General features: G+C 35.2%; 3 pseudogenes; all 3 read right to left on the bottom strand.

Annotated features, from left to right (window-relative positions):
* Window positions 1–1450: 1450 nt before the first annotated feature.
* LOC120209063 lies at window positions 1451–6286 on the bottom strand (annotated as a pseudogene).
* Window positions 2008–3913, bottom strand: LOC120209088 (annotated as a pseudogene).
* A 3219-nt stretch (window positions 6287–9505) lies between the features above and the next one.
* Window positions 9506–12119, bottom strand: LOC120209100 (annotated as a pseudogene).
* Between the last annotated feature and the right edge of the window lie 1309 nt (window positions 12120–13428).

Below are 13428 nucleotides of genomic sequence, written 5' to 3' on the forward strand. Positions count from 1 at the left end.
CATAAAATGGGAGAAAAACATGAGACATCAACATTGCCATTGTGTCAAAGACATGGTGAATGTTATCTGGATAACACTAAAGCAGTTCCGGAAAGAGTGGGAGGAGGTCCAGTTCCATTTTACCCTTTTGTCCATCTTTTCAGTTCAAAACTACGAAGATAACCTTATCCTACTTTATGCAGAAAGTTCGGATTATTAATTATATTTTGGATTCCAAAGGGCCTTTTGGGGATTAAAAAATGACAAGAACGAATCAAGTATGGAGCTGTCTAATTATGGACATAAGCATCAAATAAAAACGAAAAACGGAGTTCCATTATATACATTTATATGTACATATATTCATTATTCATATGTATGCATGCAAAGCTACATATAATATACGAATAAGAAAGAGGTGATCAAGAGGATTAGAACCAAATAACCGGAGCCAATGCAATTAATGGTATCGCTGCTAGATACACGGTGGTGTTGAGTCTGTTGACGATGACGGTTAGCACCGGCCGAATACACAGGTATCAGTGCTCCGCCCCGTTTATTGGATAACTTTGTCTTTCCACCACCAGCATCACCTGTACCACCGTATTCTCCTCCTCCGCTTCCACTCCTTTGTACAGCTTTGATTTCATGTTTGCCTACTAGATTAACTGACAGTGACAATTTACTCGACACGTTCGGTTCTATACCAATATTGCTTCCAATACCTGAATAATTAGCATTATATTTACTCAGATTTTATTAAAATATAAATTTTTTTTTTAATATAAGATTGTGCGAAATATAAACATATAAAATCAATAAGTTAAATGAAAATCTTCAACAGAAAGTTTCCATTGAATCATCAGCAGAAAATCGAAGAGTTGGCCAATCGAAAAAGGAAGAGCAAAGAGAGCAGTACCTTAAACAACAATGGGATTTTGAGGAACTGCAAGAACAAGAGAAGGCTGAAGAGAGAGCAGCGAAAAGATCAACAATTGCGGGTACTTGGAAGTGATCGCTTTAGATTTCGAGCTTGTTTCCATCATCAATCTGCCTCCGAAAGTGAAAGGTTCTGGATTTTAGCTTCGGGTATATTGCTCTCGGGCTTATCCGTTTCATCAAAATCTAAGTCGGTTCGATGTTTTAATTCGTATAATATTATGGAGAATAATACTTGGGGTAAACTGATCATTAAATTTTTAAGGCACTTGTATCGGTTACCAAACTTTTCAAACTTGTAGCAAGGCCACTAAATTTTTAATTCGCTTTTATCATTGTCACTATGGTCAACCATCATTAATAAATATATTGATATGGTGCATTAGAGTTATCTTCTTCCTCAATAAACTATAAATTTCTTACTAATTGATCCCTTTTGTCAAAGTCGTTATGGTATGACATTATTCTAATTGTCGTCGTTAAACGAAAAATCTATCAAAAAATTTATTTTTAAATGACTTTAAGTATCAAATTAATATTTTTTAATGTTTTTTAATGACCGACGACAATAATCACCATTAAAACAATTAAAAGTTTAATAACTATATTATAAGTTTTAAAATTTATGACCAAAATACAAACAGTCCATTTAAAAAGTAGTTTACCTGATATTTGTTATATATATATATATATGTCTAAAGCGTTTTCCATTCGTGATTCATGTCCACTCTCTGGTGCCAGTCATTGTCAAAGTAAGAGATGATACTCGGCAGATCACGTTCCGATATTATTATGACTGTTATTGATAGAAAGAGATTCACCATTAGTGGGAAATTATATTAATTATATGTTTTTTTTTTTTTTTATGATTTATATTTTTGGTAATTTAACTATCATATCTTATGTTTTATAAGAGCTACATCTAATAAGAGGAGCCGAGATAAATTATTAATATTTTGAAGGGCGAGAGTTAAATTTTGTAAATACTTTAGACTAAAAATACACTAATTTCTTAAAGGAGCTGAATACGAAAATGTTCAATTTATGATGGAATAAATATCAATTCTTAAATGATAAAAAATTACCATCAACATGAAAATTGTGATTGTAGATTCATCCTTCATTTCTTACCGTAACTCAAATGTAATATTCCAGGTCGGTTAAAACTACGAAAAGGACTCATAAAGAGCAGTCATCACCAAGTAACCAAATGCAATACCATCAAAAGATTGCTAGAATAGAATGTGCCAGAGTTTACAGCCTTCTTCCTCTTCTACCGATGGGGATCGGAGTAACATCCTCGGAGAAAATAGAATAACAGTGAAAGGCTTTGACAATAATGTGCCAAGCATGGCTGTTTTTCAGCATTTTAAAGTACTTTCAAGTAGTTGTTTATAAGAAAAGGCCTTACCAATACGGCCGATTTTCATTCCAGATCGAGCAAGTGCCCTGAGAGCGGACTGAGCACCAGGAGTTCTTGGTTTTGTTCCCTCCTGTAGCACGTAACTTGATGTGAAGTGCTGTGATTCCAAGTTCCTGCTCAGCATGGAAGTTTGAAATTCATCAACATAAATACAGAAGTAGCGTACTACTGTATCTTCTATATAAGACCTTGCATCTCTGGGAAACATCTTGTGCTGCAAGCATAGCCGCATAAGGTGAAGATTCATCCCTGTCAGCTTTCACCTTCATACCTCCTAGATTTTTTCAAGAACTTCCAAACTTAATCATTAGGGAAAAGAAAAATCAAAGTGTTAGGCCATGTTATTCCCACCATTCATTTCCCTTGAAAAACACAAATCCAAAAGCTATGCCTATCACGTGGATGGATACGAGTAGCCTCTGAATATATAGAAAAGGTTGAAAAACAAACATAGACATGCTAGACGCATACTTTATAAACACTTCCAATTATCACCTAGCTTTATTAGGAGGGGACCATTGTTGCCACTCCCCACCCATTTTCAAACATTACTGCAAGTACGAACACAAAGAAACAAAAGAAAGAAGATAAAATTGGCAACTAAATGATACCTGTAATACGAACCATTGTTTCTCTTCCCGACAAATCAGTCACATGCTGGCATTGTCATAATACCAAAAGAAAAAGAAACCAATTAAAAGCATTGCTAAAAAGATGACATCAAAATAGCAAGCAATGCATGCTACTAAGTAAAAGAATTCACTTCTACAGAATGAAAGACCTTATAACTTACAATGAAAGTGTCATTAAACGATGCAAAAATGTGAGAAACACCGAAAACTTGCTCTCCTTCTCTTATAGCAGGTCCAAGGGTCGAAGTCTCTTCCTTTGGCTCCCTAACCTTTCTCCTCGACTATAAAATCATCAAAATGAAGAATTTATGTGAAGTATAAATAGAAGTAAATCCACAATATCCGTATAAAGAAGCAGGCGAGAGTTTACTATATATATATATATATGAATGTTCCAAAATCTACTTAATAAGAATTATTTACAAATTAAGATTTATACAAATATAAAATATCTTAAATAGAATACACATACATACATACACGAATTGTCAAGTCAACATTTAGGCATTATAATTCTCATACTAAATAGGACCATGATACACACAATATCATATATGAAATGCAAAATAATAAACTTGCAAACAACAATTAACAGCGAAATCAAGTGTTTGTTTCGATTAAAATAAAAGCCATCACGACAAAGAATGAAATATCCACTAGCTCCTCCCTTTTTCGTTCTTTTTTCCCGGATATCAAACTGATCGCGATAAGCTAAAAATTGACATAAAAAAGCCACAGTTCTCCCGCCTGCTCGCTCGTTTTCTCGGAAGCAAAACAGATATTTCTAAGCAAGTTCAAATGCATCAAAATGTTTGTCCAGATCTTATTCAAATAGTTTCGAATATATCAAATAAATTCCAAAAAAATACATCTAAAATATTAAATAATCTAACGGATTTGCTTACCATGGTTCGAAGATGGCAGAAGATGTGAAGAGTGGAGGAGTGGGCTTTCAAACGACGAAGAATACGAGCAAACCTTGAAGCTTTGTCTTTTATATACAAACGGAAGGGGCTAGGGCTTTAGGGTGGGAAATTACAGAATTTCACGATTTTCGTCCTTGTGTTTTTATTTTATTTCTTTTAAATGGTTTTGTATAGTCAAAACTTTTCGGATAATATTCTGGAAAAAATTAATTCACGAGATAAAGCACTCCCAAGATTAATTGCTCAAATAAGGTGAAATCCACAGTGTTGACCGTAGGTCGCCATGCCTTTCGGGCGACCTACTAGGTCGCCATGTCTTCCCGGCGAGCTACAAGAGATTGTATGTGCCATGCACGTCCCAACACGCTGGGCATCCGAGGCCATCCGAACGAGCTATGCGAGGGCAACCGAGCGAGCTATGCGAGGGAATCCGAGGGAAGCTGAGCGAGGGTAGGTCGCCCTGAGTGCATGGCGACCAACAAGGTCGCCCGGGGGCATGGCGACTTACAAGGTCGCCCGGAGGGCATGTCGACCTATGTGTTGGGACGTGCATGTGCCATGCAACACGTTCATTCTCTCTGTTTGAGCAAGGGTAGGTCGCCCGGAGTGCATGGCGACCTAGGGTCAACACTGTGGATTTCACCCTATTTGAGTAATTAATCTTGGGAGTGCATTAGCTCGTGAATTAATTTCTTTCAGAACATTATCTCGAAAGTTTTGCCTTTTGTATTATCTATTTGATATTTTATTTATTTTTATCATTTAATTATTTTTTGACAAAATTATATTTAATGATTCAATTTTTAAACTTTTAATGAAAAAGTGATGTAAAATAATATATTAATAGCTTTAGTTCTTTAAAGTTATGTATTCTATTAAATTTTTCTTAATTCAATAAATTTTTTATACTTAAAATATGTTAAATTGATCTTCATTTTAATTTAAATTAATTTAATAAATTTAATCATTAATAGCCTCATCTTATTTGATGAAAATTATATTTTTTTTGGAAAAACATGTATGTTGAGCCTTTGAACTTTAAGAAAAAAATACAAATGTGACATTCAAATTATTTTTATACTTACTATGATTATTTATGACATAAAAAAAGTCAACGTGACTCTTTGACTAATATTTTCAATCAACGTTTTCATGACTTTACGCTGAAAAAGCTTTAGCATCAAGAAAATATACGCTGCCTACTTTATGTACTATTTATTGAACCTAGGGCTTAACTCGAAAACGTTAAAGAAATAGATATGGATTTGGCAGCTGTGAACCATGACAAAGCTTCTCCATCTCCGTCGCCTATGGAGAGGGAGCAAAGGGGAACCAGATCTCACTACCGTTATCCGTCGGATCTACGCCCTCTTCAGCGCAAACAGACTGCATTAAATCATTTAACCATTAAATCAAACATAATTATTAGTAATATGTTCACAAATATATTATTTATATAAAATAGTTAGTGGTGAAAATGACGCAACATATTACTATAGAAGTTGATATGAATATAAAGTTACGCACGAAGGCAAATGAAATCATTCATGCCAACACAGTTATTGACACATTAATCTCTAGAGAAATCCTGCGAAATATATGGGTCACAGAATCGAGACATCAAGGAATAAATATATGTATATATATAGACGTAGAGGGAGAGAGGGTGCGTGATTTTTGTCAGGTTCTTTTAAGAGCAAAAGCTGAAAGGATGAGTATAAACAAGACTGTTGACAGAAAGGTAGCCAATTGGTGTTTGAGTTCCCGTTATGAGCCTAGTAAATAATCGACACTGAAGCTGAAGCCGCTGATATAGTTAAACCCGCCATCGGCCTGCACAAATCATACAATTTCAAATATGAACGATTATGCAATTAGCGTGAGAAAGAGATATAGAGTGTGTTGATTTTACAGCGTCAAAGATCACAAGGAGCAGCCTCGGCGTTGTTGCAAGTGGACGAATGATGCAGATTATGGAGAACGGCAACGAAAGGAGAAGATAACCGGCAACTATGGAATTTGCTATCACTAAAAACCTGTAAAATTAATTCCATTAGTATATATCAGACATGAAAAATATGACTTTCAAAGACGATCATGTGAGGTAAAAAAGGGAGATACACCAAAGTTGGAAGATCATCGTATTGAGCTTGGAACTGTAAGAACTGAGTGAAAAAAGGGAGAGTCTGATCGGCAATCCCCACCGTTATGGCGGCACCCATGGTGGCTGCCATGGCACAGAGCCGTAGAATGAAGTCACCGAAAGCAATCCCTTTTTTCACTCCCCGTCTCGGAGCGACAGCTTTCGAAGTGGTCGACAATGGGGCTTTTCCTTTGGACTTGGACTTCGTCTCCGGGATGTTGATTGATGTTGAACTGGCCTCCATCAGAGAGAGAGAGATTGTTGAGCAATAAGAACAATGAGAAAGATGTCTTGTTTTGTTTAAAGATTTGATGTGAATATCGTTGGTACGATGTATTGCTTATATAGGGATCAAGTCGAACACCCATGCTCTTATTCGAATCTTTAGTAAGATGATTTTTTTTATTTAGTGGTTCACTTAACAAGGAGATTTGGTGCAATGATTTTAGTTCGTACATTGGAGTTGTTACCCCCACTGATGTTAACTTGCACCATTTCTATCAACTTCATGCGAAAATTAAGGACCTCAGTTAGAGGAAGATGGGAGTAGTTGTTTGCTTTCTTATTGGTTCCAAGGGATCATACAAACAAATACATAACCGGAATAACATGGCAAATATAAGTTTATAACCCATTATACAATCTATTAATTTTTTCGTTAATGTTTTCCGTCTTCAACACGTTCGATCTAACTCAACCAAAATATCAATTAAACTTTTTGTCACAACATTATTCATATATAAACTTTCACATTAATACCGATATTAGCATTATTAACTATCATAACAACAACATTAAAATTAACATCAATTAAAAAGTGAAATTAATACAATTAAATGAGTTCAAGTATACAAGTTATGCAATTAAAATGACCCCTTGAATCTTAAAATCTTAAAATAAATAGTATATCCATTAATGTGACTTAAACCAATCGGTTTGTGACCGAATTACCCATCACATAATCGACTGCCGTACTAACTGAAATCAACAAAATCGAAGATGTTGATTAAGTTGGTTTATAACAATGTGTGCTCGCCCTTAAGTACAAACTCAAGATTGTCGAATGCAGCACAAAAGAAAAAGTAAAGACGAAAAGTAGTTATTTTTTTTATAGGAATTGTAAATGAGTTCAAGTATACAAGTTATGCAATTAAAATGACCCCTTGAATCTTAAAATCTTAAAATAAATAGTATATCCATTAATGTGACTTAAACTAATCGGTTTGTGACCGAATTACCCATCACATAATCGACTGTCGTACTAACTGAAATCAACAAAATCGAAGATGTTGATAAAGTTGGTTTATAACAATGTGTGCTCGCCCTTAAGTACAGACTCAAGATTGTCGAATGCAGCACAAAGGAAAAGTAAAGACGAAAAGTAGTTATTTTTTTTTATAGGAATTGTAAATGAGTTCAAGTATACAAGTTATGCAATTAAAATGACCCCTTGAATCTTAAAATCTTAAAATAAATAGTATATCTATTAATGTGACTTAAACCAATCGGTTCGTGACCTAATTACCCATCACATAATCGACTGTCGTACTAACTGAAATCAACAAAATCGAAGATGTTGATTAAGTTGGTTTATAACAATGTGTGCTCGCCCTTAAGTACAGACTCAAGATTGTCGAATGCAGCACAAAGGAAAAAGTAAAGACGAAAAGTAGTTATTTTTTTTATAGGAATTATAGGCCTCATTAAAAACCTCCTTATTGATTAAAGGATCTTGTAAAAAAGCTCCTTAATCAGCAGAAGGAGAAAAAGAGTGCCTTAAGATTTCATTAACCATAAGAAACATAAGAATACAACCAGGTCGCCACCCCCAACATAAGCAAACAACCAAAAACAACCGAAAAAACCCTACACGACAACACTAACACAGCTAAAACCTTCTAAGCTACAACAACAGTCACAAAAATGACTGACCATCCTTAGCACCTGAACATAGCCCGAAAACCAACACAAAAACAAACCATAAGTCGAATATCATAGCTGACTCAATCCATAAAAGATAAAATCAAAAACAAAATCCTGAACTTCCGCACGAACAGATAACCAGAAACAGCATCTCCATAAAAGACAAAATCAAAAACAAAATCATGAACTTCCACACGAACAGAGAACAAGAATCAGCTTCCGCCTTAACGCCTCTTCTTGCTCGACTTGTCGACAGAAACCATCCGAATTACCAACTTCATACAGATAAAAAGAAAAGAATCACCTGAAAGTTCCAAAACATCCACTGCCTTAACCTTCCTCAGAGGACTCATGCTTCGACTTTAACGAGGCTACCTTTTTTGAGCCGCAAATTTCACTTAAATTTCTTAGCGAACTAAAAATTGCATTCCTCTCCTCCACAACTCTTTGTTTCTGACGCCCATCCAACATAGAAACACGTCCATCCAACATGGGGGAATGAAAAGTATATTCCTCAGAAGCACGTGCAGGCTCACACCTTTTCCTACTGTCTTCTTCTGCCCCTCTCTTATTGTGAACCAACACTTTCTCGTGTACCCCACTAACACTCTCCAAAGCCTGAAAATTACCACCACTTTGATAGACATGCTCCTGCACAGCTGCCCCACTAACCAAATCCACCTTCTTGGTCTCCGAGAACCTTTTAGAATTGAATAAAAACTTAGACTGACGTAAGCCACCATTTCTATTAGAAGACAAACGCCTACCACTAACATTAAGAAACGTGTGCTGCTCAACTTGCGAATGCACATTATCGACTCTAGAATCACACACATCCAAACCTGAGGCCACGTGTATCCCACTAGCTCCCTCCAAAATATTAAGGTATCCACTCCTCTGGCCAATCGTAGATGCCCCATAACAAACTGTCGGGTTAGCACAAATCGACAGCTTATGCCCATGCACATTATCATCGATAACATCACACAGTTCCACCTCAGACCCCACTTGCTCCCCCTAACTACCTCCAAAGAAATAAAAGTGCCACTCTTCTGGCTATCAGACCCATACGCAGCTACCCCATTACTGACTATCGAGGACACAGCTTTAACATCCCATACCTCACCTAAACCACACAAACCGCCCCCAGTATGTGTGCCATCAATAGACTCTCGATTTTCTAGCTGAACTTCCTTAATATTAGTGGAATCATAATTAACTCGTGAAAACGTTCCAGCACATACCGCCAACTCGGAAGACTTTACTGGCGAGACACCATCGAAGTCCCCCTCCGTGGGTAACGGTGAAGCAACTGCCGTTTCCGATACAAACGAATCCTCCCAAACAGAATCAGGGCTAAAGCAAGGTTCAATCTCGGAAACAAATACTGAAAAAGACTGATCCCCAACTTTCAAAACACAGGATTCTTCCACACGAACTTTACAGTTCGTAGAAAGGTAGTTATTCAAACCCTAGAAACAAATAATATATCCTAAATCCACGCACTTACAGAGTACAAAGATGATCTTCAACAACGTGATGCCACTCATTCATCCAATATTAAGTATCTAGGTGAGGTCCAGGCAGTTGTAAAATATACAGATATTTCTGGAATGTTGAGCCCTGTAGACATTATGCTTACACATATACCTCGAAACCTTGAACTCGAAAAACAGATGAGCCTACTGGGGACAAACTTGCATAAATAATCTTCGAGGTTCATATATTATTGGAAATTTAAACGAGTAAGACTTCTGTGCTCAGGATCTGCATGATGGTAGAGTGATGCCTCCGCAGCAAGCAGCAATTATTATGTAGAGTAACAGAACAATCAAGGACGTCAGCATGGCCCTGTTTGTACATGAATGCGTATAATTTCCTTGAGTGGCATTTAACATGCACCGAAGATATGAGCCATTTACATTTCTAACATAAAATAAAGATGGTTCGAGTAATTAAGTTAAGATGTTAGAATGATTTTCTATTCTCATGCTTGGATGATAAACTGCAAGCTAAAAGGAAAATCAGACGAGTCTTTTGTGTTAGCACTCAACGAAAATGGTGAAACGTGATCATTCAACTGACATTATTTGGAAAACCCTTTAAAGATAATCAAAGATAAATGTGACATTTTCCTCGGTTTGTCCCATGAGACTTGTACGCAGTATACATTCTAGTATTCAAAGCTTGACCATTTTGATCAAACCAATTGAGCAAGAATACAACAACATCAGTGGCAAAAACAATACTATAGGTTCCTTACTTCACATGGGAAGCCATTATTCATGCTTTTGCTCCATGATTATAGATAACAGAGAATTCATAATTTGTACATATGTCTATATTTTCTGTAAAGTATAAAAGGAAGATGGAATGGAAGTACTTACAATAGTTTGGCATTTTTCATCCATAGAGCTTGACGAAGGCGTTCAGACTTTTCTTGAAGTGAAACGCACCATCTTGCATTGTTGCCGTTTTGTCCACAAGAAGCTCAATCCTGTCACCTCTCTCAAGTATCTTCTCAATGTTTTCCACCATAATTGTACGTATCTGAAAATTAAATACAATCACAAATTCAGAGCACACTGATCACTTGTATTGCTTAGACACAATGAACACAATGATGGCAATACCAGACAATAACAAGCAGAAACATTTTCAGGATAGATGAAGATAGATTGGCAGTTTTTTCCATGGCCGAACTAGTCATCACACTAGTACATTGTTTATGAGGAAAACTTCCATATTCAGGGTTATAGGTTTGAATATCGAGGACAATACACATTGTCAAGTGACAACTATGGCCTAAGAAGTAGATAGTCAGAAATAGGAACATACTAGACTTAGCAAAAAAGAGGAAGTTGATTTGCAACCAATATACACATTTACAAATCCAAATATATACATAAACGAAAGTAGAAAATAAAACCCCAAACAGATAAAGAGAAAATGAAGTTCCAGCTGATACAAGATACTTGCCTCACTCACTTCACCTCTAACACGATTGAGAGTATCTGCACTTGGACTACTGGAAAAAAACTCCATTTGTTGATGCAACACGCGTGAGAACTCATCATTCATTGCATATGCTGGCGCATAATGAGCCACTTTGCCGTAGTTTTTCATGAACCTCATGTGAATATCCTCCAAGTACGAAAATGGAACTCTTCCTGCATTGAAGCACCATAATTAATAGTGAGTCCTAAACATAATCATCTGTATCATTTTTTGGGTGTAAATCCAACGTAACCATATTGGACTTTGGATAAATCCTATGAAGCCGAGAGTTTTTTAATTTAAGGCAAACCCACCCAACAAGTGCGATTCTCAAAGTTCAAACTTGTATTCTCACCCTCAAGAGGATGAGGCAAAGATATTCTTTTACATCATAGAAAGTGGGGAAATACCCTATCCCGCAAGGAGAAAGATGTTGAATCTCAACTAATTTATACATAAACTAAGCATATCCTTCCCATAATTTATAAAGCAAACAAAACCATATCGAAATCTCCAAATTCATCCTCCTAAACATAGCAACAAAGCAATTGAAAATCAATGCTAAAGTAAATGGAAAGTATATTCACAATTCTACAACAAAGGCAGATCTAAGTACTAGAAATTAAAATAAAGCACGCATTTCAAGTGACAGTCTTCAAATCCTAAATGAAATAATCATCTCTTCGACTACTTCAAATTCGTCATCCTAAAAATTTGAACTCCTAACAAAGCTAAAATTTATATAAATTCAGAAATAAATAAAGTCAAAGAAACGTACTTCCAAATGTATCATTAGCCATACAGAGGAAAGTGAGGCCATCCGATCTCAGTATATGGAAGATATAACGATCCTGCGATAAGCAGAGTCTTGAATCGGCCTCTTCCGGAAGTTTATCGAGGATCCGTCGTGCCACCGCACCGGTGTTTCCCGTCACGGCGCTGAACTCCGCCAGGACCACCGTGCCTCGAGCTACCAACGCATAAAGAATCGCCATGGAGAGACTTCTACCTTATTTAGTTGCTCGTTCTTACTGGCTTTGAATCTAATTGGATGGCGGGGGAGGGATCGAGGAGCTATTTTGAAGCGTGATTTCTGGGGGAATGGGATTAGGCTCAAAAATTTGTCGGGTGAATCTACCAAACAGGGAATTTTCGCCAGCCGGACTTAAAAAACTAAGCAAAAATAAGATACTAATAAAATCCATTGAAAAAACCGAAATTGACTTAAATCAAGTGTTTTTAAAATTGGTTAATTAGTTTGATATATTAATTCAAAAAAATAACAACTCATAATAAGTTAATTTCTTTAACTGTAAATCAAATTTTATCAATTTAATGAATTAAATCAGTTAAAATTGAGGTGTTTATTGTGGATCGGTTGAGACTGGATCTATATATACCAAGTAGTAATATTATATATAGTTATTTAAATATGATCTAATTAAAAATATAATTTTTGAAATTTTATAATTTATTTAATCTATAATTTAATTATTTGTTTATAAACCAAAAATGCATTATTTTATTTAATATTTAATAACTTATATGATTATCGGTTGAACTTAATTTAATTATTATTATATCATCATCGATATAATAACTTTATATAAATTACATAATATACTTATAATTTTTTTTACAGAAAGCCGCTAGTTTTATTAAAAATAAAAAATATCCAAAATTATAACGAATATTTACAAGCATAACCGTAAACGTAAACTAAACTAAACTATAATTAGAACATTTTCTTATAATCATTGACACAAAAACTAGTCACCTAGATCACAAAGACAAAAAAATAAAATAAAATATTAAAAAATCTAATCAATGCTCGAACAAAATAAAGATATGAACAAATATGTTTGCATCGGCAAACAAATCACAAAAGATGATGGAGCTACTGAAGACCACCTACAAATTGCAAATCATAGTCGAGTGACGTGAGAAAAATATCAACGAACGCAAAACACATATCCAAATCAATCTGATGGTCCAAAGCAGAAAAGATTATCAGGACAACAAATAAGCGACATCATGATCAGTCATAACAATGTCAAATCCAACCCTGATAAAAAAAATAAACGGAAAAAAACAAAATATCGTAAGCTATCAAAATATAGAAGAAAAAAAACGTGTCACAAATGTGAATATAAATGTGTCATAAAGGTAACGAATATGTCACAAATATATAATTATTCTTATTAAAAAATATTAAAAATAGACAACCGACGGACGACAATCAACATCAAAATCGGTGCCGTCATTAATTAAATAAAATTAAAGAAGAAAAAATTAAAAAAAATAGATTGACCAGTAAAACTGAAAAAAAGGGAGAAAGAATATACTTGTAAAAATTAAATATATTATCATTTTCCAATATATATTGTGCAAGATTAAGAAACCTCTCTTTGGCATCAATAGAATATTTTACTATCACATTCCTTGGTGTACAAATGGAGCGTGGGG

Source organism: Hibiscus syriacus, unplaced genomic scaffold (assembly GCF_006381635.1).
Source record: "Hibiscus syriacus cultivar Baekdansim isolate YM2019G1 unplaced genomic scaffold, ASM638163v2 tig00018093_pilon, whole genome shotgun sequence".
Classification (NCBI taxonomy): Eukaryota; Viridiplantae; Streptophyta; class Magnoliopsida; order Malvales; family Malvaceae; genus Hibiscus; species Hibiscus syriacus.